Source organism: Capsicum annuum, chromosome 1 (genome assembly GCF_002878395.1).
Source record: "Capsicum annuum cultivar UCD-10X-F1 chromosome 1, UCD10Xv1.1, whole genome shotgun sequence".
Taxonomy (NCBI): Eukaryota; Viridiplantae; Streptophyta; class Magnoliopsida; order Solanales; family Solanaceae; genus Capsicum; species Capsicum annuum.
In genome coordinates this window covers 82517578-82541217 of record NC_061111.1, presented here as the reverse complement: position 1 = coordinate 82541217, position 23640 = coordinate 82517578, and the positions used below count along the sequence as shown (strand labels likewise).

At 36.9% G+C, this 23640-nt stretch overlaps 1 non-coding gene across 1 annotated transcript; it reads left to right on the top strand.

The window, feature by feature from the left end:
• Nucleotides 1–22266: 22266 nt before the first annotated feature.
• LOC124892338 lies at nt 22267–22371 on the top strand. The gene has a single exon (XR_007050198.1). It is a non-coding gene; the product is annotated as a small nucleolar RNA R71 (small nucleolar RNA).
• Nucleotides 22372–23640: the final 1269 nt, after the last annotated feature.

The following is a 23640-nucleotide window of genomic DNA, read 5'->3' as shown; positions in this document are numbered from 1 at the left end:
GTAGAAGGCTCAAAGGGTTAGCTTAGGGCTACTTGTAGCCTTGAGCACCGTGTGATATCTCGGAATTAGATTTTAGGGTGTTACAAACTTATTACCAGAGCCAGGTTTAAAGAGTCCTAGGGAGTCAGACAAGCCGCATTATGTAGAGTCTTGATCATGGGTGTGAAGTGCACCACATCTATTAGCAAGAGGCTATGGAAAATTTTAGGAAAATCCTTTTTTTTTCATAATCTATCATGCTTACAGCTATCTCTATTTGCTATTAACTCGTTCTCTTTCAAGATAGAATATGACGCCTCGTAGATCAAATGACCGTAGGAATGATAACCAGCCACCCTAACCTGTTGATCCCCTAAATGAGAATATGCTGCATGCCGATTTTTGGGCTGCCTTTTAGGTAGTAGCCCAAGTTGTGACCACTAATGTTCAAACCAATAATCAGGCTACAGTTTTGCATCAACAAATGGGTGATTTAGCTGTAGCCAGACTTCATGACTTTACGAGGATGAATCCGCCTGAATTCTTTAGGTCAAAAGTAGGAGAGGACCCCCAATTGTATCTTGATGATATGAAAATGATCACCTAAGTTATGGATGTCACTAAAAAGGAAAGTGTAGAATTGTCTTCGTATAGATTGAAAGATGTTTCTTATGATTGGGTTTTCATATAGAAGAAAGGTAGGGGTGAGAATGCATCTCCCATGAGTTGGCAGGTACTCCAAGATGCTTTTCTAGATAGGTTTTTTCCTGGTGAGTTATAGGAAGACAAGGTTGAGGAGTTCATAAGCCTGAGGCAAGGATCAATAACTATGAAAGAGTACTACCTTTAGTTCAACCAGTTATCTAAGTATGCTCCCAATTTGATAGCTGACACCAGATCTAGTATGTGTAAGTTTGTTACTGGAGTGTCGGAATTGGTAGTCAAGAAGTGTAGGTCTGCCATGCTTATCAGAGATATAGATCTTGCTAGGTTGATGATTCATGCCCAGTAGATCAAGGAAGATAAGTTGAAGAAAAGAAAGAAAGGAAAGAAGAAGGCTAGAATAGGATAGTTTGAGTATGGTCAGTCAAGGTCTACAGGGGGAAATCGCTCACAGTTTTAGAGTCGTCCACCATTGACAATGCCATCTTTAGCCTGTTCTCCTACTTTCAGAGGTAGACAAGAGCAGTGGGGTAAGTCTTCTATGTCTAGGTCCCAGAATAGTGTGAGTGGTAAGCCCAATTATCCTCCATGTGCTAAGTATGGTAGAACTCATCCTGGTGAGTACTTGTCTGGACAAAAAGGTTGTTTTGGTTATGGCAAGTTAGGTCATGGAATTAGAGAGTTCCTGTATGCTAAGTAAGAAAATAGAGATATTTATTCTCAGATAGGGGCTACCAGTGCACCAGCTCCTGTAGCTTGCCCAGCCCCTCCTCAGGGTGCATCATCCAGTACTAGTGGCAGTCAATGCTAAAATTAGTTCTATGCTTTACCATCCTTCCAGAAGCAGAAGATCTCCCTAGATGTTTTTACTAGTATGCTTCGTGTCTTCCATTTTGATGTTTATATGCTGTTAGACCCTAGGTCGAGTTTCTCTTATATGACCCCATTGGTTGCTATGAATTTTGAGAAGTTTTGAAAAGATCCCTGAGCCTTTCTTGGTTTCTACACCAATAGGGGAATTAGTTGTTACCAAAAAGATTTCTAGAAAGTGTCCCATTACTGCCCCTCATAAGATCATGTTAGCAGATTTGATAGAATTAGACATGGTTAATTTTGACCTTATTTTTGGTATAGATTGGCTCCATTCTTGTTATGCATCCATAGATTGTCGCACCCGAGTGGTGAAGTTTTAGTTTCCTGATGAGCCAGCCTTTAAGTAGTTAGGTAATTTAGTGTCTCCCAAGAGTCATTTCATATCCTATCTTAACTACAGAAGATGATCTCTAAAGGGTGCATCTATTATCTAGTTTGAGTCAATGATATTAAGTTTGAGAGTTTAACTATTCAGTCAGTCAGTATAGTTAATAAGTTTCCTGATATCTTTCCGAAAGATTTGCCAGGGGTACCTCCCAAAAGGGAAATAGAATTCGGAATTGATCTTCTTCTTGATACTCAGCCTATTTCCATTCCTCCATATCGTATGGCTCCTACCAAACTTAAGGAGTTGAAAGAGAAAATCAAGGATCTTTTAGACAAAGGATTCATAAGACCTAGTGTTTCTTCTTGGGGCGTTCCTATCCTATTCATCCGAAAGAAAGATGGTTCTTTGCGTATATGCATTGACTATCGCCAGTTGAATAAAGTTACAGTCAAGAACAAATATTCTCTCCCTAGAATTGATGACTTATTTGACCAACTCCAAGGTGCAAGTTATTTCTCAAACATAGACCTTAGATCCGGCTATCATCAACTCAAAGTAAGGGAATGCAGTATTCCAAGGACGACCTTTAGGACCCGGTATGGTCATTTTGTGTTTTTAGTCACGTCCTTTGGGCTAACCAATGTCCCAACAACTTTTATGGACTTGATGAACTGAGTGTTCAAATAGTATCTGGACATGTTTGTCATAGTCTTTATTGATAATATTCTTATCTACTCTCGTAGTGAGGATGATCATGTAGACCACCTCTAAATTGTGTTGCAAACTCTTAGAGATCACCCATTGTTTGCCAAATTTAGCAAATGTGAATTTTGGATAAGGTCAGTTGCTTTCCTCGGTCATATTATTTTCGATGAGGGTATTAGAGTTAATCCATAAAAGATAGAAGCCGTAAGAAATTGTCCTAGACCTATCTCTTTATCAGATATTAGGAGTTTCTTAGGTTAAGCTGGCCATTACAGATGTTTTGTTGAGGGGTTTTCATCCATTGCATCTCCTATAACCCGATTGACTCAGAAGAAGGTTAAGTTTCAGTGGTCAGATTCCTACGAGAAGAGTTTTCAGGAGTTGAAGACTTGAATCACTTCATCCCCAGTCGTTGCATTACCTGATGGTACGGATGGTTTTTTTGTGTATTGTGATGCCTCTAGAGTTGTTTTGGGTTATGTTTTGATGCATAGAGGTAAGGTCATAGGCTATGCCTTTAGGCAGCTTAAGCCTCATGAAAAGAATTACCCAACCGATAATTTTGAATTAGCTGCTGTGGTGTTTACTTTGAAAATTTGGAGACACTACCTGTATGGTATGCATGTTGATGTGTTCACGGACCACAAAAGTTTGTAATATGTATTTACGTAGAGGGATTTAAATCTCCATCAAAGAAGGTAGTTAGAACTGCTGAAAGATTATGACATTAGTGTGCTGTATTATCCAGGAAAGGCCAATGTAGTAGAAGACGCCCTTAGTCGATTGTCTGTGGGCAGTGTTGCTCATGTGGAGAATAATAAGAAAGAGTTATCTTGGGAAGTGCACCGTTTGGCTAGGTTGGGTATTAGATTGGTTGATTCAGCTGAGGATAGCATTTGGGTGCAAAGTAGTGCAGAATCTTCCTTAGTTTCTGAGGTGAAAGAGGAACAATATCAGGATCCCATCTTGGTTAAGTTGAAGGAGTTAGTTAAATACCAAAAGGTAGAGGTTTTCTCCCAAGGGGGAGATGGTGTGCTGAGATACCAGAGTAGACTATGTATACCATGTGTAGATGAGTTGAGATAGCGGATTATGGATGAGGCGTATAGTGCGTGTTACTTATTTATCCCGGTACTACTAAACTGTATCAAGATTTGCGAGAAATCTATTGGTTAAGCGGTATAAAGAGAGATATAATGGAGTTTGTAGACAAGTGTGCAACTTGTCAATAGGTTAAGGTAGAGCACCAAAGGCCTGGTGGTGTTTTACAGGAGTTCAGTATTCCTACTTGGAAGTGGGAAGAGGTGAATATAGATTTTATAGCAGGGTTACCCCATACACGTCGTCATCATGATTCGATTTGGGTTATTGTGCATAGATTGACTAAGTCAGCATATTTCATGCCAGTTCATACATCCTATACAGCTGAGGATTATGGTAAGTTGTATATCCAAGAGTTAGTCAGATTGCATAGAGTGCCCTTGACCATTATCTCAGATAGGGGTACTCATTTTACCTCTCAGTTTTGGGAAGCTTTTCAGAAGGGTCTTGGTACCCAAGTTCATCTTAGTTCTGCTTTTCATCCTTAGACTGATGGTCAAGTAGAGAGGACCATTTAGACTCTATAAGATATTTTGAGAGCATATGTGCTTGATTTCAGGGGCAGTTGGGATGAGCATTTGTCGTTGATTGAGTTTGCCTACAACAACAGTTATCATGCTAGCATTTAGACGGCCCCATTTGAGGTACTTTATGGGAGAAGATATAGATCACCTATTGGATGGTTTAAAGTAGGTAAGGACTCATTGTTAGGGCCATATATGGTGTTAAAAGCTCTGGAGAAAGTACAACTGATTCGAGAAAGGTTGAAAATAGCTCAGAGCTATCAAAAGTCGTATGCAGATGTAAGAAGAAGAGAGCTTGAGTTTGAAGTTGATGATTTAGTCTATTTAAAAGTTTCACCCATGAAGGGGGTAAAGAGATTTGGCAAGAAAGGGAAACTTAGTCCTCATTATATAGGTCCCTTTCGAATTTTGAGCCGTGTTGGGAAGGTGGCATATGAGCTTGAGTTTCCTATAGATTTATTGTCCATACATCCTGTGTTCCATGTGTTTTTGTTGAAGTAGTGTATTAGTGATCCAACGGTTCTAGTACCCTTAGAAAGTATAGAGGTTCATGATAGCCCCTCTTATGAAGAAATTCCAGTTGAGATCCTTGACCATCAGACTCATAGACTAAAGAACAAAGAAGTTCCCCTCGTCAAGGTTCTTTGGAAAAATCAATCAAATGAGGGAGCCACTTCAGAAGTAGAAGCAGATATGCGGACCAAGTACCCTCATCTTTTCGCTGCAGATTCAGATTCAGTTTAAGGTAATAAGTTTCCTTAGATCATCTCTTTTCAGTCTAAGTTTCAGCTTTATATAGCCATTTATTTGATAGGTCATACATTTGCAATCAATTGAGTCATGCTTTCAGTTGTATATGCTAGTTATGGCCTCAGTTTTCAGCATCTCAACTTCTCTAGCCACATTTAAGGATGAATGTTCCCAAGGGGCAGATATTGTAATACCCTAAACTTTTTTCTAGCTTAAATTCATTCCTAGAATGTTAAGGGATGTCTTCCAAAATTATTAATATTTGTTTTGCGTAGAATTTTCTACATTTCAAATTTTCATTGTGTGGGAAATTAAATAAGCTTTCTATCGATACCAAATTTGCCCAAATCCGACACTTGGTGAAGAAGTTAGAGCATTTTTAAGTTGACAGCGTGCCAACTAGGTAGTCACCGCATCGCGGTGAAGGACAATTTCATAATTTTCACTTTCCAGTGGACCACAACAATGTTGGCGCATTGGGCGAGGTCCAAATTCACATTTGTCAGTTTCCATTAGACCTCCGTAATATTGGTACATCGTGGAGAGGTCCATTTTCCTAATTGTAAAATTCCAGTAGCCCAACGCGATACGACGCATCATGCTGAAGGCCAAAATAGCATTTATATGGGGCAGTACGATGGTGGCGCATCATGTTGAAGTTCCAGGTCCCAAGTGTCAAAATCCAGTGGGACATTGTGATAGCTCCGCGTCACGGAGGACCCTAATTTCCCATTCGTCAGTTTTCAGTGAGCCACCACAACAGTGGTGCATCACGGTGTCCCATTAAATAAGGACCCTAGTTCATTTTTTTTAGTTTTATTTAGAAGTTAAAAGTGGTATTTTGGACTTTTCCTAGCCCCCAATTCCGTCCAAACACAAGATTTAAGGAAATTACAAATATCTTATAAGGTTTTTCTCAAGTTTTCTCTCAACCAAAAACCCTAAGCTTCAACAATCAACCTCAAGAATCCCAAGATTCCACCATCCTTTTTCCCAATTAATTCAAGATTCAAGGTTCCCAACACAAGACTTCTAAGAACCATCATTCAAGAGCACAAATAGAGTCTCAAAAGCAAAGTTGTTCATCTAGTTCATCATCCAAGGTATGTGGGGTTTTGAACTTAATTATGGTTTCAATTTTACTGAATATTCTATGATTTCCCATAAAATTTAAGTTAGGGTTGATACCCAAATCCTCATTATTTTAGTTTATGAAATTATTATGATATTTAAGGCTCCAATGGCAAGAAATTTACATATGTTCATGTTTGAAATCATAAGATTCGTATTATGAGTTATATACCATTATCTTGACTGAGATTGTTGAAGGCTTTTAAGATGATTATTGAGCATGAAGTTTAAATCTGATTATTGATGTAATTATTGATGCATTAAAGCTTTATATTTTGAGTTCTAAGTACTATTGATGATTTTATAAGGATATTCTGATCTCAAGTCCTATTGACAAGTTTTGATTAGTGCTTTCAAAATCAAAGATTGATATTTTGATCCCAAGCTAAGATAGAAATTCACATTATTCATACGATTTATGATTTAAAATAAAGAGAAGCATAATTGGTTTTAATTAGGAACCTTTGAGCTATTTTAAAGTGGATTTCCTAAAAGTTATGTGCAATAAGTATGGGAGTAGTATTTAGCACCGAGTTGGGTATGATTACAAGGACTCATTCCCCAAAGCTACGAGCCACCGTAGGTTTTAAACGTCTATAGTGGGCTAAGATAGTGATCACTTAAGTTAAGGTTCTATTCCGATGGCAAGGATAGAACAGCTCTCCCCAACGTGGGCAAGATGTTAGACTCCATGTCAGCTCATGTAGTTTATGTCGGTTAGAATAAACTCCCTGAGTCCCAAAGTCCCTAAGTCCTAAAGTTCCAAGATTTCCAAAGCTCCCAAAGCTTCTAAGTTTCAAAACAAAAGAATGATAGAAAAGCTTTTATAAGACTAAGTGTTATGACTCACTAGATTTACAAGTATAACTTGTTATACATGACTTTATATTTCGATATTTTAGATAATCAAGCTTATGTGAGTCATATACATCCAACATGCATTTACTTTTTAATTATGAAGATGTCTTACTTATGCATTACACCCTATGTACTCAGTATATCATCAAAGTGCTAATCCACATATATGTCTATGTGCTAAATTGTCTTATTATGTAGGTTCAGGTGTTCAGTATTAGCAGTGTGAGTAGTTTGAGTATCTCTATCTACGCTCCTACAGTTGGTGAATCCTAATGATTTGAGGGCCTACTTCTTCAGATTTCTAGCTTTCATTGTAATTGAGTTATCATTTTTAGTTTAGCCCAAGTAAGTTGGGAGTTTTTCCCAATGGATCTCTAGTTCTTTAGTAGTATAGTCTTGTCGGACTATGAGATTATTTACAGACTTTTAGTATTTTCTATTCAGACAGTATCTTCAATTTGTTCAGTCCAGCTTTGGTATGATACAACATTATTTCTAGATTAGTTTATCTTAAAGTAAGATTCTGACCTAGTATCAGAATCAAAGGGTTAGCTTGGGGCTACTCGTAACCTTTAGCATCGTGTGACATCTCAGGATCAGATTTTGGGGCGTTACAAAGACCCCGCAAAATCCTAAGCTCAACTCAGACTTTTAAGCTTACTAAGGGGTCCCAGACTTAAAAAATTCTAGCTAAGTATTCAGACTTAGTATTATTTTAGCAATGGAAATTGGAAAATCTATTTCACAAATCGTATGACCTTAAAGTATCATTCTTTAGGTTGAATCATGATCAAGAATGTCATTAGGTGTTTCCGAACGACTTTTTGGATTTTTTGGACCTCGTTTGATACATGTCAGGGAACCTAAAATAGCGTACAACGCGATCTCGATGAGGTGTATTGTCCATCACGTCGATTAATATTTTTGTTGGCTCCTAGTGGCAAATTCCAGTGAATCAATACAGACATAACGAAGTGAGTTGGCAATTGCATCAGCCTGCACGTCGATAGTTTAGTTTTAATTCATTAAAAACCCACATCCATATAGGTATTTGGGTCTCTTTACCCACCCCTATTCAGCCCTAAAACACGAGATTCATCCCTTATTAAGCAACATACACTCACTTTCTCTCAAATTTCTCAAGAACAAGAACCCTAGGTGATTTAATTTCAAAGCCAAGGCTCAAGATTTTGCCATTGTTCTTTAAGAATTAAACATCCAAGGTATGTGAAGTGTTCATCCAAGAGTTCCTTCCACCCTTGGAGTCCAAGAAACTCTTTTAAATTTCAAGTAGCTTGATTTCATGCTTTCTATGATTTGAAATCAAAGTGTATTCATGATTATTTCTTTAATTGGGTTTCTATTTCATGATTTATAACAGGATTGATGTAGAATTAATTAAAATGGGTGATTTATCATGTGAATTTAAGTTGAAACCCATGGAATTGTGAATTTAGAATTGAATCATGATGCTCACATGTTGTTTTAGTCTCATGTGCATAGATTATGCTATCCAAGTGTTTGATGAATTGCTCATGTGAATGTAATGATAAGATTATATCATGCTAGTATGTATACTATTTCATGCCATGCAAGTGTTTGATAAAATGCCTCGATAGATGCATTATGAATAAGTGTGCATTTTTATGCTAATATATGCAAGATTATGTGAATTTTTAGTTTTCATGCTATCGAGTCCTGGGGGTATTTGTTCCCGACAATTTAGCTATTTACCTAGAGCCAGTGTTAGTTATAGAATAATCTCAGTCATGTCATGATCAGTAGTACTCTCAGCTAGTTACAAGACTTAGGAAAATTTAGTAGAACTCAGTAATCAGTCTCAATTTAGTATTTAGTTCAGAACATAGTAGTATTTAGTTTAGAACTTAGTAAACTCAGCCAGTTCTCAGAATTCAGTTAGTAATCAGTTCAATACTTATAGAACTCAGAATTAGTCTAGTATGATTCAGTATTCAGTTCAAACCTCAGTAAACTAGGTCAGCTAATAGAACTCAGTAGTATTCAGACAGTTAATTAAATCTAGTAGTATTCCATCAGTCAACAAAACTCAGTGAAATCAGTTCAGTTCAGTTAAGTAGTACTATTAGTAATAGTTTAGTCAAGCTTAGTACAGTCTAGAAATCAGTTCAGGGTCTTTCAGTTGGGAGTAGGATTCAACATCGAGTGAGCCTAGGGATGGGGGCTCACCCGTCAATTAGGACTGGGTCCCTAAAAGCAATCCCTAAGTTCCAGAACTATGTAACCAGTGTAGGTTATGAGATGTCACCCATTAGATAGGACTGACATACTCAGGGATCACCTGCTAGGTTAGGACTGATCTCAGGGGTCACCCGCTAGACTAGTACTGACCCCACAACCAGTTGTCTTTACCCATGGCACGTTACTGATACCCTTCCAATTGGGGTTACAGATTGGACCCTAACTCAGTTATCTTATTTGGGGCATGTTGGTTAGATGATTACCTCCCACAATCTCATTTTCAGATTCAATCTCAGTATAGAACTCAGTTCAACTCTACAAATTTAGGATTGTTAGACATAGTCGCTCAGCTTAGTACAAAACTCAGCATAGTTCTACAGAACAAGACTATCAGATACAGTCATTCAATTATCAGTAGTACAATATATATAAACCCAGATATAAGTTTATCAGTATTCAAAACTCAGTATCTAGTGTTATCACAACCTCATTTATTGTTTTTGTACTCATGTATGTACTCTCGTTTAGTTATTATATTCATATCATTCAGTCAGTATTGTTTATGCATATGAACCCATGCATTTATCCTTCCACACTTTGCATACCAGTACATTCAAAGTACTGACGTATACTTTTCTTTGCGCTATGATTTTTTATATCGTAGGTTCAGATGCATGGGCTCCCAATTATACTTAGTCGTCTCAAATTTTCAGCAGTCAGAGTTAGTGGTGAGTCCTCATAGTTTTAGGACATGATTATTATTTCAGTATTGTAGTTTATTTCAGTAGTCAAAGTTAGTTGAGGACTTGTCCCATCAACTCTAGTATTCAGACAATAGAGGCTTTTCAGACTTGAGTATTTCAGACAGCTATTCCAGTATTTAATTTTCAGTACTCAATATTTTTTTGAACCTTATGGAATGTTTCTACCAAATTTCTGCATTATCACAGTATTATAACTCAGTTATTACAGCAGGTACCAATCATGGGTTAGCTTGTGGTCTTTTGGGATTATGAGCATCGTGGAGCGTCTGTGGTATAAACTCGGGGCGTTACAAACTTGGTATCAGATCCTAAGGTACAACAGAGTCCTAGGAAGTCTGAAAGCCACATCTAGTAGAATCTTGTACATGGGTGTGTAGCACACCACACTTATGGACAGGAGGCTATGAGATATTTTAGGAAAAGTTTCCCTTCTTTAAGTATTCATGTCATGCGAGTGAGCGTGAGCTTAGTTAAACTCTTGATCTAATCCAATCCTTTTCTTCCTTCCACTTATAGAATATGCCTCCCAAGAAGAATGGAAGAAGAATAGGAAATCAGCCATCCCCTAGCCCATCCAGGAAGATTCTCTGGATGAGCATGTCTCCCATGTGGAATTCACAGCCGTATTTACTACTCTAGCCAATTCAGTAGCAGCTCAGAACAAACGGCCAACTTCTATTCATGCCAACCTAGTGGCCAATACTAATGCATCCATGATTCAATACTTTACCTGAATGAACCCTTCTTCTTTCACGGGATCTAAGTCACAAGAGGATCCACAGGAGTTCCTTGACCAGCTTTAAAAAGTCATAACTATTATGGGAGTAACTTCCAGTGAGAGTGTTGAGTTAGTTGTCTATCATCTATAAGATATAGCCCATATGTGGTTTAAGTAGTGAAAGGTAGATAGGGGTACAAATATAGAACCCATAGAGTGAAAAGAGTTTGCTGCCGCTTTTTTGGATAGATTATTTCCCTTAGAGCTAAAAGAAGCCAAGGTGTTAGAGTTCATTTATCTAAGGAAAGGATGTGTGAGTGTGAAAGAGTATTCCCTTAAATTTACTCAGTTAGCCAAGTATGCTCCTCATGTAGTAGCAGAAAATAGGTCTAGAATGAGTAAGTTCGTATTTGGAGTGTCAGAGAGTATGGTCAAGGAGTGTAGGACTGGGATGTTGATTAAGGAGATGGACATATCTAAGCTTATGGTCCATGCTCAACAGATTGAGGAGAAAAAGCTTAAAAATAAGGAGAGAGAGAATAAAAGAACTATAATGGGTAGCTTTAGTTTTTCTCAGCAAGGTTCAGAAGAGGGTAACCATCCTCAGGCCAGTCAAAAGTTTTTAGTCCCAGCTCTATCTTTAGCTAGTGCACCAATAGCAAAGTTTAGGTTTGACCATTGGGATGGGGTGCCAGGATCCAAAACCCAGTATAGTGTGAGAGGGGTCTTACCTATCCGCTTTGCAGAGAATATGGTAGACACCACCTAGGTGTATGTAGAGATAGCAGTGATGTATATTTTGGATGTGGAAAGCCATGCCACAGGATACGGGAGTGTAGATTAATGGATTAGAGGGTAAAAGATTTGGGCCTACAGGGTCAGTCCAACCATCCTTCAGTTCAGTCTGGTCACCCGAATCGGTAAGGTACTGCTTCTAGTGCCACCAGTGGGCAACACCCAAATAGACTCTATATACCTTAGTCCTGATAGGATTAGGAAAGTTCTCCTAATACGGTTACTGGTATCTTACAGATCTCCTATTTACATATTTATGCCTCTTCAGATCTAGGAGCTTCTTTTTCTTTTGTAACTCTTTACATAGCCATCAACTTTAAGGTCAGACCAAATATTAACAGGACCTTTCCCAGTCTCCACCCCAATGGGTTAGTCTATCATAGCCGGTGGGTATATAAGAACTGTCTGGTTATGATATCTCAGAAAGTTGGGCCTTCAGAGTCTAGTAGTAATGTCAGTATGTGTAGATAAGCAGTAAGAGGGGATGATGCCCAACTCGTCAGTGCCTCAGTACAGAGTTTTGTACTCTAGTTATCATGATGTCTACTCATGCCTTACATGTCAACTCTATGATCATAGCCTATATTCGTGCACATTAACGAAAATCATGTACACTTACAGTTCCTAGTATAAGGAGTTCCAGTTCACTCAATGTTACGAATCAAGTTCCATGAATACAAAAAGTTCAAACTCAGGTCATGCAGCTCATTACTTCTACACTCATGCCTTACAGTGTGTTCAATCTTAGTTACAGTCTTAGTTACCGTCTTAGTTAAAGTATCAGTCATAATCTCAGTCGAGTAATTAGATCAGTCTCTCGGTTCAATTTCAAGTTTGCTTGACCATAGCATACAATTATTAGTTATTCAGTTATCAGTATTTAAGTACCTTAGTTTACAGAATAGTTTAGAATTATGATATACGCTTGGTCTTGCATTCTTAAATAATACTATTTTCACAAATTCATGCTCAGTTATCTCATGCTACTTAGTCAGTCCCTTCCTCATATGAATAATACTCTATCATTTTAGTCTAGTTATTTAGATTAAGTAACTTCAGTCTTACATGCCCGATATTCATCTATCAGTCATTCAGTTAATCAGATAAGTTAGTATGTTTGTGCATTCATGCTCAACGCCCATGTGAATATTTTTAGTAGTCTCAGGTGATGTGCTGTACTAAGGTGGAGAGTATAGCTGAGAAAGTATTCAAGGGATATATCTAAGCTTAAAAATTTTAGTTGCAGTGCATAAGGCTTAGTCACTCCATCTTAGATGATGTTTCGTCGGCCTCAACTCATATTACAAAATTTTAGCTAGGATGTGATTTTCTTATTCAACTATTTTATTCAGCCCATGTTAAGATTCTTTCCTCCCTAAAGCCACTAGAACTCTATAGAAAGAGTGTCAAAGAAAGGCTTCAGTTAAATATAAGTTTTTAGCAAAAGTTAGTCCATAAATCTGACAATTCAGTTTAGCAGTTAGGCGGACAATGTTCATGTGGTTTAGTTTTCCATCTTTCCATTTAGTCACACTATCCAAAGTCTCATGAATGTAACTATTCCAAGGTCGAGCAACCATGTGGTTGTAAGAACAACTCAATTCAGGTGTCATGCCTCAGTTTCAGATCCTCGATATGTAGTCATAATTCAGTTCGTAGGTGCCCTATGCATCGTTTCAGTTTTATGACCTAAACCTTCCATCTTTTCTTCATGTAACGAATCTAGTTTGGAGTATTGGGTACTCATGGGTGGACCCTCAAGTTCCAATCTCAGTCGTAAGCCATGTATTCAGGGGCTCAGTTCAGTTTATGATATTCAGTTCATGTATCACATCTCAGGCTCAGTTATGTCCTCATGCTCCCGTTCATACATGTTTAGTGAATTATCTCAGGTTCATTAGTATTCTCAGCTTAAGGTAACGGTCTTCATTAGATTGTCTTGGTTCCATGTTTAGTTATTGTTATACACTGGTATCCATTATCGTTGCATATTCAGTCATGCATTCATGAACCATGTTCAGCCTTGTACTCATGCATCTGATATGCATGTTCAGTATGAAAACTCAGCTTATCAGTAGTTTTGGTCAGGTGTTCCATGCTTTAGATATGCATGTTTAGTGTGTAAGATCAGTCTGTCAGTGTTTCTCAACTTAGTCTCATTCGAGGATGAATGTTCCCAAGGGGGAGATATTGTATGACCCCACAAAATCCTAAGCTTAACTTAGTCTTTTAATCTTGCTAAGGGGTCCCAGGCTTAGAAAGTTCTAGCTAAGCATTCAGACTAAGTATTATTTTGGCCTTTGTAAGTTAGAAAATCTATTTCATGACTCTTATGACCTTAAAGTATTAATCTTTAGGTTGAATCATGATTAGGAATGTCAGTAGGTCTTTTCAGACGAGTTTTGGATTTTTCGAACCTCGTTTGATATATGTATGGGAACCCCAAATAGTGTATAAATGTGATCTCAACGCGGCGCATCATCCATTATATCGATTAATATTTTTTTTGGCGCCCAGTGACAAATACTAGTAAACTGACGCAGACTCAATGCGGCGTGTTGGGCATCGGGTCGATGCCAACGACGCAACACGTCGGCCTGTGCATCGATAGTTCGGTTTTAGTTATTACAAAGACGTGTCCATAGGGGTATTTGGGTCTTTTTATCCACCCCTATTCAGCCCTAAAACACTAGATTCAGCCCTCATTAAGCAATGTACACTCACTTTTTCTCAAATTTCTCAAGAACATGAACCGTAGCTAATTTAATTTCAAAGACAAGGCTTAAGATTTTGCTATTGTTATTTATGAATTAAACATACAAGGTATGTGAAGTGTTCATCCAAGGGTTCCCTCCACCCTTGGAGTCCAAGAAACTCTTTTAAACTTCAAGTAGCTTGATTTCATGCTTTCTATGATTTGAAATCAAAGTGTATTCATGATTATTGCTATAGTTGGGTTTCTATTTCATGATTTATTATAGGATTGATGTAGAATTAATTGAAATGTGTGATTTATCATGTGAATTTATGTTGAAACCCATGAAATTGTGAATTTGGAATTGAATTATGATGCTCATATGTTGTTTTAGTGTCATGTGCATAGATTATGCTATCCAAGTATTTGATGAATTGCTCATGTGAATGTAATGATAAGATTATATCATGATAGTATGTATACTATTTCATTCCATGCAAGTGTTTGATAAAATGCCACTATAGATGCGTATGAACATGTGTGCATTTTTATGCTAATCTATGCAAGATCATGTGAATTTTTAGTTTTCATGCTATCGAGTCCTGGAGGTATTTAGTCCCGACAATTTAGCTGTTTACCAGAGCCAGTGTCAGTTACAAAATAGTCTTAGTCATGTCACAATTAGTAGTACTCTTAGCCATTTATAAGACTTAGGAAAATTTTGTAAAACTCAGTAATCAGTATTAATTCAGTATTCAAACATAGTAGTAGTCAATTTAGAACTCAGTAAACTCAGTCAGTTCACAGAATTCAGTCAGTAATCAGTTCAGTACTTAGATAACTCAGAATTAGTCCAGTCCAGTTCAGTATTCAGTTCTAACCTCAGTAAAATCGATCAGCTAATAGAAATCAGTAGTATTCAGTTAGTTAATAGAATTCAGTAGTATTCCGTCAGCCAATGGAACTCAGTGAACTTAGTTCAGTTCAGTGAAATATTATAATCAGTAATAGTTCTGTAAAGCCTAGTAAAGTCTAGGAATCAGTTCAGTGTCTTTCAGTTGGGAGTAGGATTCAACACCGAGTGAGAATAGGGATGGGGGCTCACCCGTCAGCTAGGACTGGGTCCCTAGAAGCAATCCCTAAGTCCAAGAACTATAAAGCCACTGTAGATTATGAGATGTCACCCGTTAGATAGGACTGACATACTCAGGGATCACCTTCTAGTTTAGGACTGATATCAGGGGTAACCCGCTAGACTAGGAATGACCCCACATCCAGTTGTCTTTACCCATGGTACGGTACTGACACCCTTCTAATTGGGGTTACAGATTGGACCCCAACTTAGTTATCTTATTTGGGGCATGTCGGTTAGATGATTACCTTCCATAGTTTCAGTTTTTGATTCAGTCTCAATATAGATCTCAGTTTAGCTTTTCAGATTTAGGACTATTAGGCACAGTCGCTTAGCTTAGTACAGAACTCAGCATAGTTCCACAGAATCAAGAATGTCAAATACAGTCATTTAGTTATCAGTAATACAGTATTAGTAAACTCAAATATCAGTTAATCAGTATTCAAAACTTAGTATAAAGTGTTATCATGACCTCATTTATAGTTTACGTACTGCATGTACTTTTGTTCAGTTATATTCATGTCATTCAGTCAGCATTGTTCATGCATATGAACCCATGCATTTCAGCCTACCTCACTTAGCATACCAGTATATTCAAAGTACTAACACATTCTTTACTTTGTGCTATGATATTTTTTATTATAGGTTCAGACCACGGGCTCCCGATCATACTTAGCAGTCTCAGATTTTCAGCATTCAGATTTAGTACTGAGGCCTTATAGTTCAAGGACATGATTATTATTTCAGTATTGTAGTTTATTTTAGTAGTAAGAGTTAGTTGGGGACTTTTCCCATCATCTCCAATTTTCAAATAGTTGAGGATTTTCAGACTAGAGTATTTCAATCAGATATTCTAGTATTCAGTTTTTAGTATTTATTTCTAGTTTTTGAATCTTAAGGAAAGTTTCGGCCAAATTACCGCATGATCACAATATTATTACTCAGTTATTGCAGCAAGTACCAACCATGTGTTAGCTTGTAGTCCTTCAGGATTATGAGCACCGTGTAGTGTCCGGGGTACAGACTAGGGGCGTTACAGGCCATTGACCCTATTTTCTCCTATTTTATTCGGGCTTTGGTTTTAGGTTTTCCTCTTATTCTATAAATACCTTTTATTTGTTTTTAATAGAAGTTGTGAACTTTTAATATTCACAAACATATTTTGATTGCAAAATTTGATTTAGATCTAAGAATTCCCTTGTATTGACTTTGGTTCATTAATTCAGTTATAATTGTAGGTTTTTCTACCTTGTATTATTGTGATTTCATCTATGATTTTGATTAGGAATGTTTTTGATCTCTTCACAACCGTGAACGGTTAGAAACCCATAGCTAGGATTATGAAAACCCTGACAGATTGATGAAGTAGGGGAAGTGCTATTGTTGTTCTGAACTGATTTATCTTTCATAGACTTTGGATTTTGGGCTATGGTCTGGGGCATGTACCAACTAGGTACTCTTTGGTTGGCCTAGAGGCTTTGTATAGACAACTGTGAACTTGGGATCTTTATTATAATAGTTTTCTTAACGGGTGGACATATTAGGATCCCGCCTAGATTATTGCTACTTACTCCAAAAGTGGAGTAGTTACTAGGAAAAGATAAAAACAATAGTAATTTGGAGTTTAACTATCAATCCATGCTTCTAGGATTTATCTTAGTAATGGTTAGACTCAAAAGGCAATAGTTAACTGGGATCAAGATAAGGGTTAGTAAGGCGACATCTTGAGACTCAAAAGGTAAAGGGTGAAATCCTTCTACTTCTCCAAGAGACTATAGAAGGTACATAACTTATGATTCTGCATGCAAGGTATCAGGTTAGTTCAATAAAGCACGATAAGCCTATAGAGTTGAGAAGCTAGGGGGAATATAATCCTAGTGTTCACCAGTACTGATTACAACGGAAGTTAATATTTGCTACTAGTTTAAAGTTTATACTCAAAACCCCCTATTTAATTTTCCAGTTTTGACTATTGATTATAACAGCTGAGAGCCATAATTCCATGTATTTCCTTGGGATTTGAACCCATCCTCCTTTGGGTTACTATATTTAGCCGCATGTATCATCTTCTAAGAGGAGGTGTAGGTTAGATGTCACCAAATTTTGGTGCTGTTGTGGGGATTGCAATGTTTATTTATGAATTAAAGTTGTTGCAGTTTTCAGGTTTTTCTTTTTGTTTTTGTTCTTAGTTGGGCATACGCCAGTGTATACCTAGAACATAGAGTAGAGGCAATCCCCTTACTCCTACTGAACCCACATCCAAAGATGATCCCATAAATACTTAGTAGGATAGTGGAGAAAAAAAGAGATGATAATTGACAGCACCTAAGCGTACACACAAGTGTACGTGGTCTACCAAGTAGTAAAGTGCCTTCAAGAAAGGAGAATGTCGATCCCACAGGGACTTGCTCTAAAAGCTATTCAATTCTTGTTTAACTTTTAAGATTAATTTGATTCAAAGGTAACCAAAAAGAGTTTTGAATATTGTAAATTGCAAGTAAAGTAAACAATGCATAAAATAAAGTACTTGAGATAGTTAATGGAATAAAGCCCAGAGTTAAATCACTTCAAACAATCATACTATGTTATTGAACTTCATCCGTTAACTTGCTTATCTTGGATGTTGATTCGTAGGGTTAATTGCATGATCATGGTCTCTCGACCTCTAACCATTTACCTAATTTGGATATTACAATTACATCATTGAGCGGGGATGTAATAATCCAATTAAGTTCATAAAGCTATCTCCCTACATGTGAATTAGATAAGGAATCTAAGTACATACCTTTTCTAGACGCTAATTTGAATTCCTTAATTCATAAAAGAATACAAACCATACTTTATTTATTCCCACATTCTATCCCCCTATTCCCTCTCCCGAGATAACAAGGTTGACAATTGATGTATTATAAGGGTGATCAATCCTCAAAATATTTAAATCAAGAATAAAAACCAACCAATAATGATAATCAAATTAAATGAAATTAATTCAAAACAATAGTACTCATGTTCTTGGCTTTAACCCTGGAAAGAGGGTGTTTAGCCACGCATAGTCATAATCGTAATCACAAGATTGTAATTAACAACTAAGAACATGAATAAAATATTAAAATAAAAAAAACCTAAAATATGAAGTTGTAGCAGCCCCTCAATCCTCCAAATACGTCTAAGAATCCTCATCACGTGTACAAAGTCCTATTTCTAGTAAATTGGTAAGCCAAAGCCGTGTTGGCCAAGGATTTTATGTTGGCCGTGGTTGAAATATCAAACGTGATGCATTGGTAATTTCATGGAGTATCCAAAATGGGGAGTTTCCAATAGCATTTCTGGAGTGGTGCGTCCCATCCGTATCCCGTTATCTCACTGGAATTAGCCTCCAAAATAAATTCTAAGTGTTGAACGTCCTATCTTTTTCCCATGCCTTTTGTAGTGTATTTCCAATGAATTTACCTCCTTGATATCATCAATATATCACCATATTTATCTCACAAATCTTCCTACATAAACACACACCATATATTAGAGATCATAACAACACAATATCCTTAATGATGAATCAAAACAAGAGCTAAGATAAGGCTAGTTCGCAATGATCTTCACTTATTGTTCTGACTCTTGACTTCATCCAATTGAACTTTTCCTATTACAAACAAGTTATTTCACTCATAATTACAAATTTAAACCATTTTTATCTCCTTTAACACATTAGAATCAAACAAAATCAACTACATACACAACTAGCTCAAGCTAGTAAACCTAGTTTCCTCGATTGAACTCTAAATGACTCAATTAAGTACAAACTTGTTTGAAAACACTTTGAATCATTGTAATCCCTTCCTTTAACACTTATATGCTTGTTTTTATCATATTAACATATAAATCACACGAATTATCCTCAAAACTAGGCTAAATAAGCTAGAATAATGACACTAGAGTGCATAAATATACCCAACATCAACACCCCACACATAAAGCCTTGTTCGTCCTCGAACAACTCTTTACTCTAAGTATCATACATTAAGGAGACTCTACACTTCCAATAAATACAAGAAACTCAAGCTAGTACAGTAATGACTACACAGAATGCAAGTTTCTACACAAAGCATGTTATTTCCATAGTTGTTAGCTCATTAACACTACTCCAAAACATCCTAGCCTCAAGAATTGACTCAACTAGTTGGAAAAATTATGCATATTGTTCATTATAGAACATCATACAAATCACCTATATTCATCAAACATGTGTCCCTCACAACAATAGAGTTACCCATAATCACTCACATAAATGCAAATTTTTTTAACAAAATGGGTATAAGAATTAAATTATGCACACTCTCACAAGGAATTAACAAGTTACACATAATGAACCATAGGCTTTCCCTTAGTGTCATACTCTACTAATATCAGAATGTTGAAGCTCAGGATCAATTAGGTTTTTTTCAGATTGTAATGTGGGCTAAGGGACGGGTAGGAACTATTTTGGAATAATAGTGACTATCTTCCCTAAGCTCTTTAATACACTACTTTTTACAATTAAAACCAATCTCCAACAACCAATTTATACTATTTTTCTACCCTATTCTTTTGTTTTTCACCCCATCTTATTAAGCTCATTTACTTACACTATGGTGGGAGTATTTTATGCACAACTCATTCAATTTGAAAATTTTTGTATTCTTTTTTATTACTCAAATACTCACCTTAACACATTATGATTCTTTTGAACACCAATAACTTATCACTTTGGGGCTCCAATTTCACCTTTTCTCCTCTTATTTCTTAAACTCCTTACTTAATTAATTTTTTATTCAAGCGCCTAGGTGCTTTGGATCAAATCAAGGTCTATCAAAGAAGGTATTAGGATACATATGAGGCTGTCAAAGGAAAAGATAAAGTCTCAATGAGGCTTACTAGGATTATGCACAAAGGGTAGGTTAAATAGAAGGTAAAAACAAGGCTATCAAAGAAATACCTATATCATCTCCTAAACTCACATTCTTTATTTTGTTTTACACATACACCGGGCATGTTCTAGATATCACATGCAACAAGGAATATACAAAAACTCAGATCACACATGACACATGCTCAACTCACGTAGGATCATCATAGACACTGAACCAAATAATAGAACAAATTCAAATTTATGCCAACAAAAACAAAAGTCACAAACATGAGCCTAAGAGTCTTAAAAGTAGTAATTCGCATCAATCAGCATGCTTACACAAACAAAACACTTGCACCATGTAATCAAATATAACACCAAAAAGAGTATCTTACACAATTTTTTTGTAAAATTGAGCCCAAAATTGGGAATTTTCCCACTCCACACTTAAAATTCTACTTTATCCCCAAAGTATAATTTAAAAGTAGAGATAGAAATACTCCCTGAGGCCTCTAGGCCTATCTTGTAGCATCTTTAAATATCAAGAGGGTCTGGGAAACCCCACACTCAGTCTTTTCCATGCTCCTTAGCTCAAGTTTTTGGTACTCAGACTTTCGATAGACTTGTGACTCAATCAAAAACAAAAACGACGTGAAGTAAAAAAACTAACAACTAAAAACAAAACATAGCTACTTACCTTGGGTTGCCTTCCAAGCAGCACCTGATTTAGTATCATGGCATGACCCAACTCAACTTAGCCAAATTCTTTCATCCTTTTCCACACACTTGGAAGCATCTTCTTATTCATTTCTAACCTATTGAGTTTGCACCCTTAAGGTCAGCATCTTTTTCAACTTTAGCCTTTACAGCCTCATCAATTTGCATTATGTCAGGCTGTGATGGTTGTGCCTTAGGATGCTCAATAAAAGTGTCTGAAGAGGTCTTTAGCAGACTAACTACCCAATACTTATCCTCTTCCTTAACACTAATCATGCAAAAGTCTTTATAGTGTAGTGTGTTAATCAACTTGTAAACTATGAAAACCACCACTTCATCCTCCAACCTCATTGTGAGTGTACCCTCTTTCACATCAATTAAAGCTCTCCCCATTGCTAAAAATAGATGTCATAAGATGATTGGTACCTGTTCGTCTACCTAAAAATCTAGAATAATAAAGTCAAAAATAATAATAAATTTACCAACCTTTATGAGGACGTCCTCTATCACTCCTTTAGGATGGGTTATGGTCCTATTTGCCAACTGCAATAGTACAGAGCTTGGTCTAGGCTTCCCTAAACCTAATATCTTGAAAAAAGATAGGGGCATCAAGTTGATACTTTTTCATAAATCACTAAGTACCTACACCACCTCGCTATTGCTAATCTGAATTGGGAGGGAAAACTTACCAAGTTCTCCCTGAAGCTCTTTACCACTCCTCAAAGTAATTTTCATAACTTGTTTTGGATTTTCTGTATATGCTGACAAACTACCTTGAGGCTTGGAATTCAATATTTGCTATAACTTCCCCAACCACAACTCTAAGATTCTCTGGGCCGCTTACTGATTTTTTACATTTACAGCCAAATATGTCTGATTACCTAGAACCCGCTTTATCATATCTTCCAAGTTGCTAGTTGATTGATTCCCTTATGCCTGTGGTTGCTGAATTTGTCATTGTTGTATGTTCCATGGATGAGTCAACCACTTCATGTTGTAGGCATTACCATACTTTGTCCTTTGAGCATTTCCCACATAAATTATCGATTCTAGATTTGAAGCACACATGCTGCTAAATTTCCACTATTACCTCAAACTTTTTACCGACCTGCATCTTGTTGGATTGCATTGACTGTGGCTGCAGGTCGTGCTACTCCCAACTTTAGATTGCTTATTTAGTTTTGCAATTCAGAGATTTGAGAAGATATGGCAGTGAATTAGTTAACCTCTAATACACCTTCAATTCTTTTCGTAGCAATCCTCGAATCTAAATGCCACTTGGGATTTCCTTGTGCTATGCGGTTCAATAAGGTGTACAACTCATCCCTAGTCAACTCCAATGCTTGACCACCTGCAGCTGAATCTAGCAAAATCTTTGTATTGTGATCAAGAGCTTCTACAAAAGTATGAGCAAGTATCTTATTGTACTATTGGTGATGTGGACAATCTCAAAGAAGAGCCTTAAAGCACTCCTAAGTATGATAGAGGTTTTCATCTGTCCTCTGTTTGAAGCTAACTATCTCACAACAAAGTCTTGCAGTCTTTCCAGATGGAAAGAATTAAATTAGGAATTTTCAATCTAATTCATCCTATATAGTGATTGAATTCGCCGACTCTGCATTCAACTACCTCTTTGATTCCCCCATTAGTGAATAGGGTAAAAGTTTCAGCCTCACATAATCTCGAGACACACCTGCCAAAATGAATGTGTCAGTGAGCTCAATGAAATTCTTTAAGCAGACTTGTGGATCCTCATATGCAAGCCCTGCAAACTATCCACTACAGATTAGAAGTTGCACCATGTTGTGCTTTAACTCAAAATTCCCGCCAGCAGCCAGTCTTTGAACTGGGGAAGTCAAGTTTGACAGACGTAGGACTGCCACTTCTCAAATTGTCATGCATACTTGTTATTCCTGAGCCATTTGAGCAGGATTCTCTTGGTCTTATTGGAGTTAAGGAATTCGGGGGAGAAGGATTTATTCTCTCCTCCTTTGGTGAATGTGTTTCTTAGATTCAGGGTTGGGTTGAATGAACTCTCGATCCCTTGCCAACTTATTAACCTAAAAACTTATTTCCTGCAATAACAAAACCAAGACCAAGTGTAAAGCACCAAAGTAATCACAAAAAGTAAAACTAAAAATAAAATAGTTGCCAAATTTCAAGTCCTTGGGAACAGCGCCAAAAACTTGACAATGCCCAAGCATACACGCAACTGTACATGGTCTACCAAGTAGTAAAGTGGCCTTCAAGAAAGCCAAATATCAATCCCACAGGGACTTGCTCTAACATATATTCAATTCTAGTTTGACTTTTAAGATTAATTTGATGCAGAGGTAACCAAAAATAGTTTTGAATATTATAAATTGCAAGTAATGTAAACAATGTGTAAAATAAAGTACTTGAGACAATCAATAGAGAGGAACCCAGGGTTAAAGCACTTCAAACAACCATACTTTGTTATTGAACTTCATCCGTTAACTTGCTTATCTTAGTTGTTGATTCATAGGGTTAATTGCATGATCATGGTCTCCTGACCTCTAAACATTTACCTAATTTAGATATTACAATGACATCATTGAGTGGGGATGTAATAATCTAATTAAGATTATAAAGCTATCTTCCTACATGTGAATCAAGTAAGGCATCTAAGTACATCCCTGTCCTAGACACTAATTTGAATTCCTTATTTCACAAAAGAATACAAACCATACTTTGTTTATTCCCATGTTCTATCTCCCTATTCCCTCTCCCAAGATCACAAGGTTGACAAATGATGTATTCTAAGGGTGATCAATCCTTAAA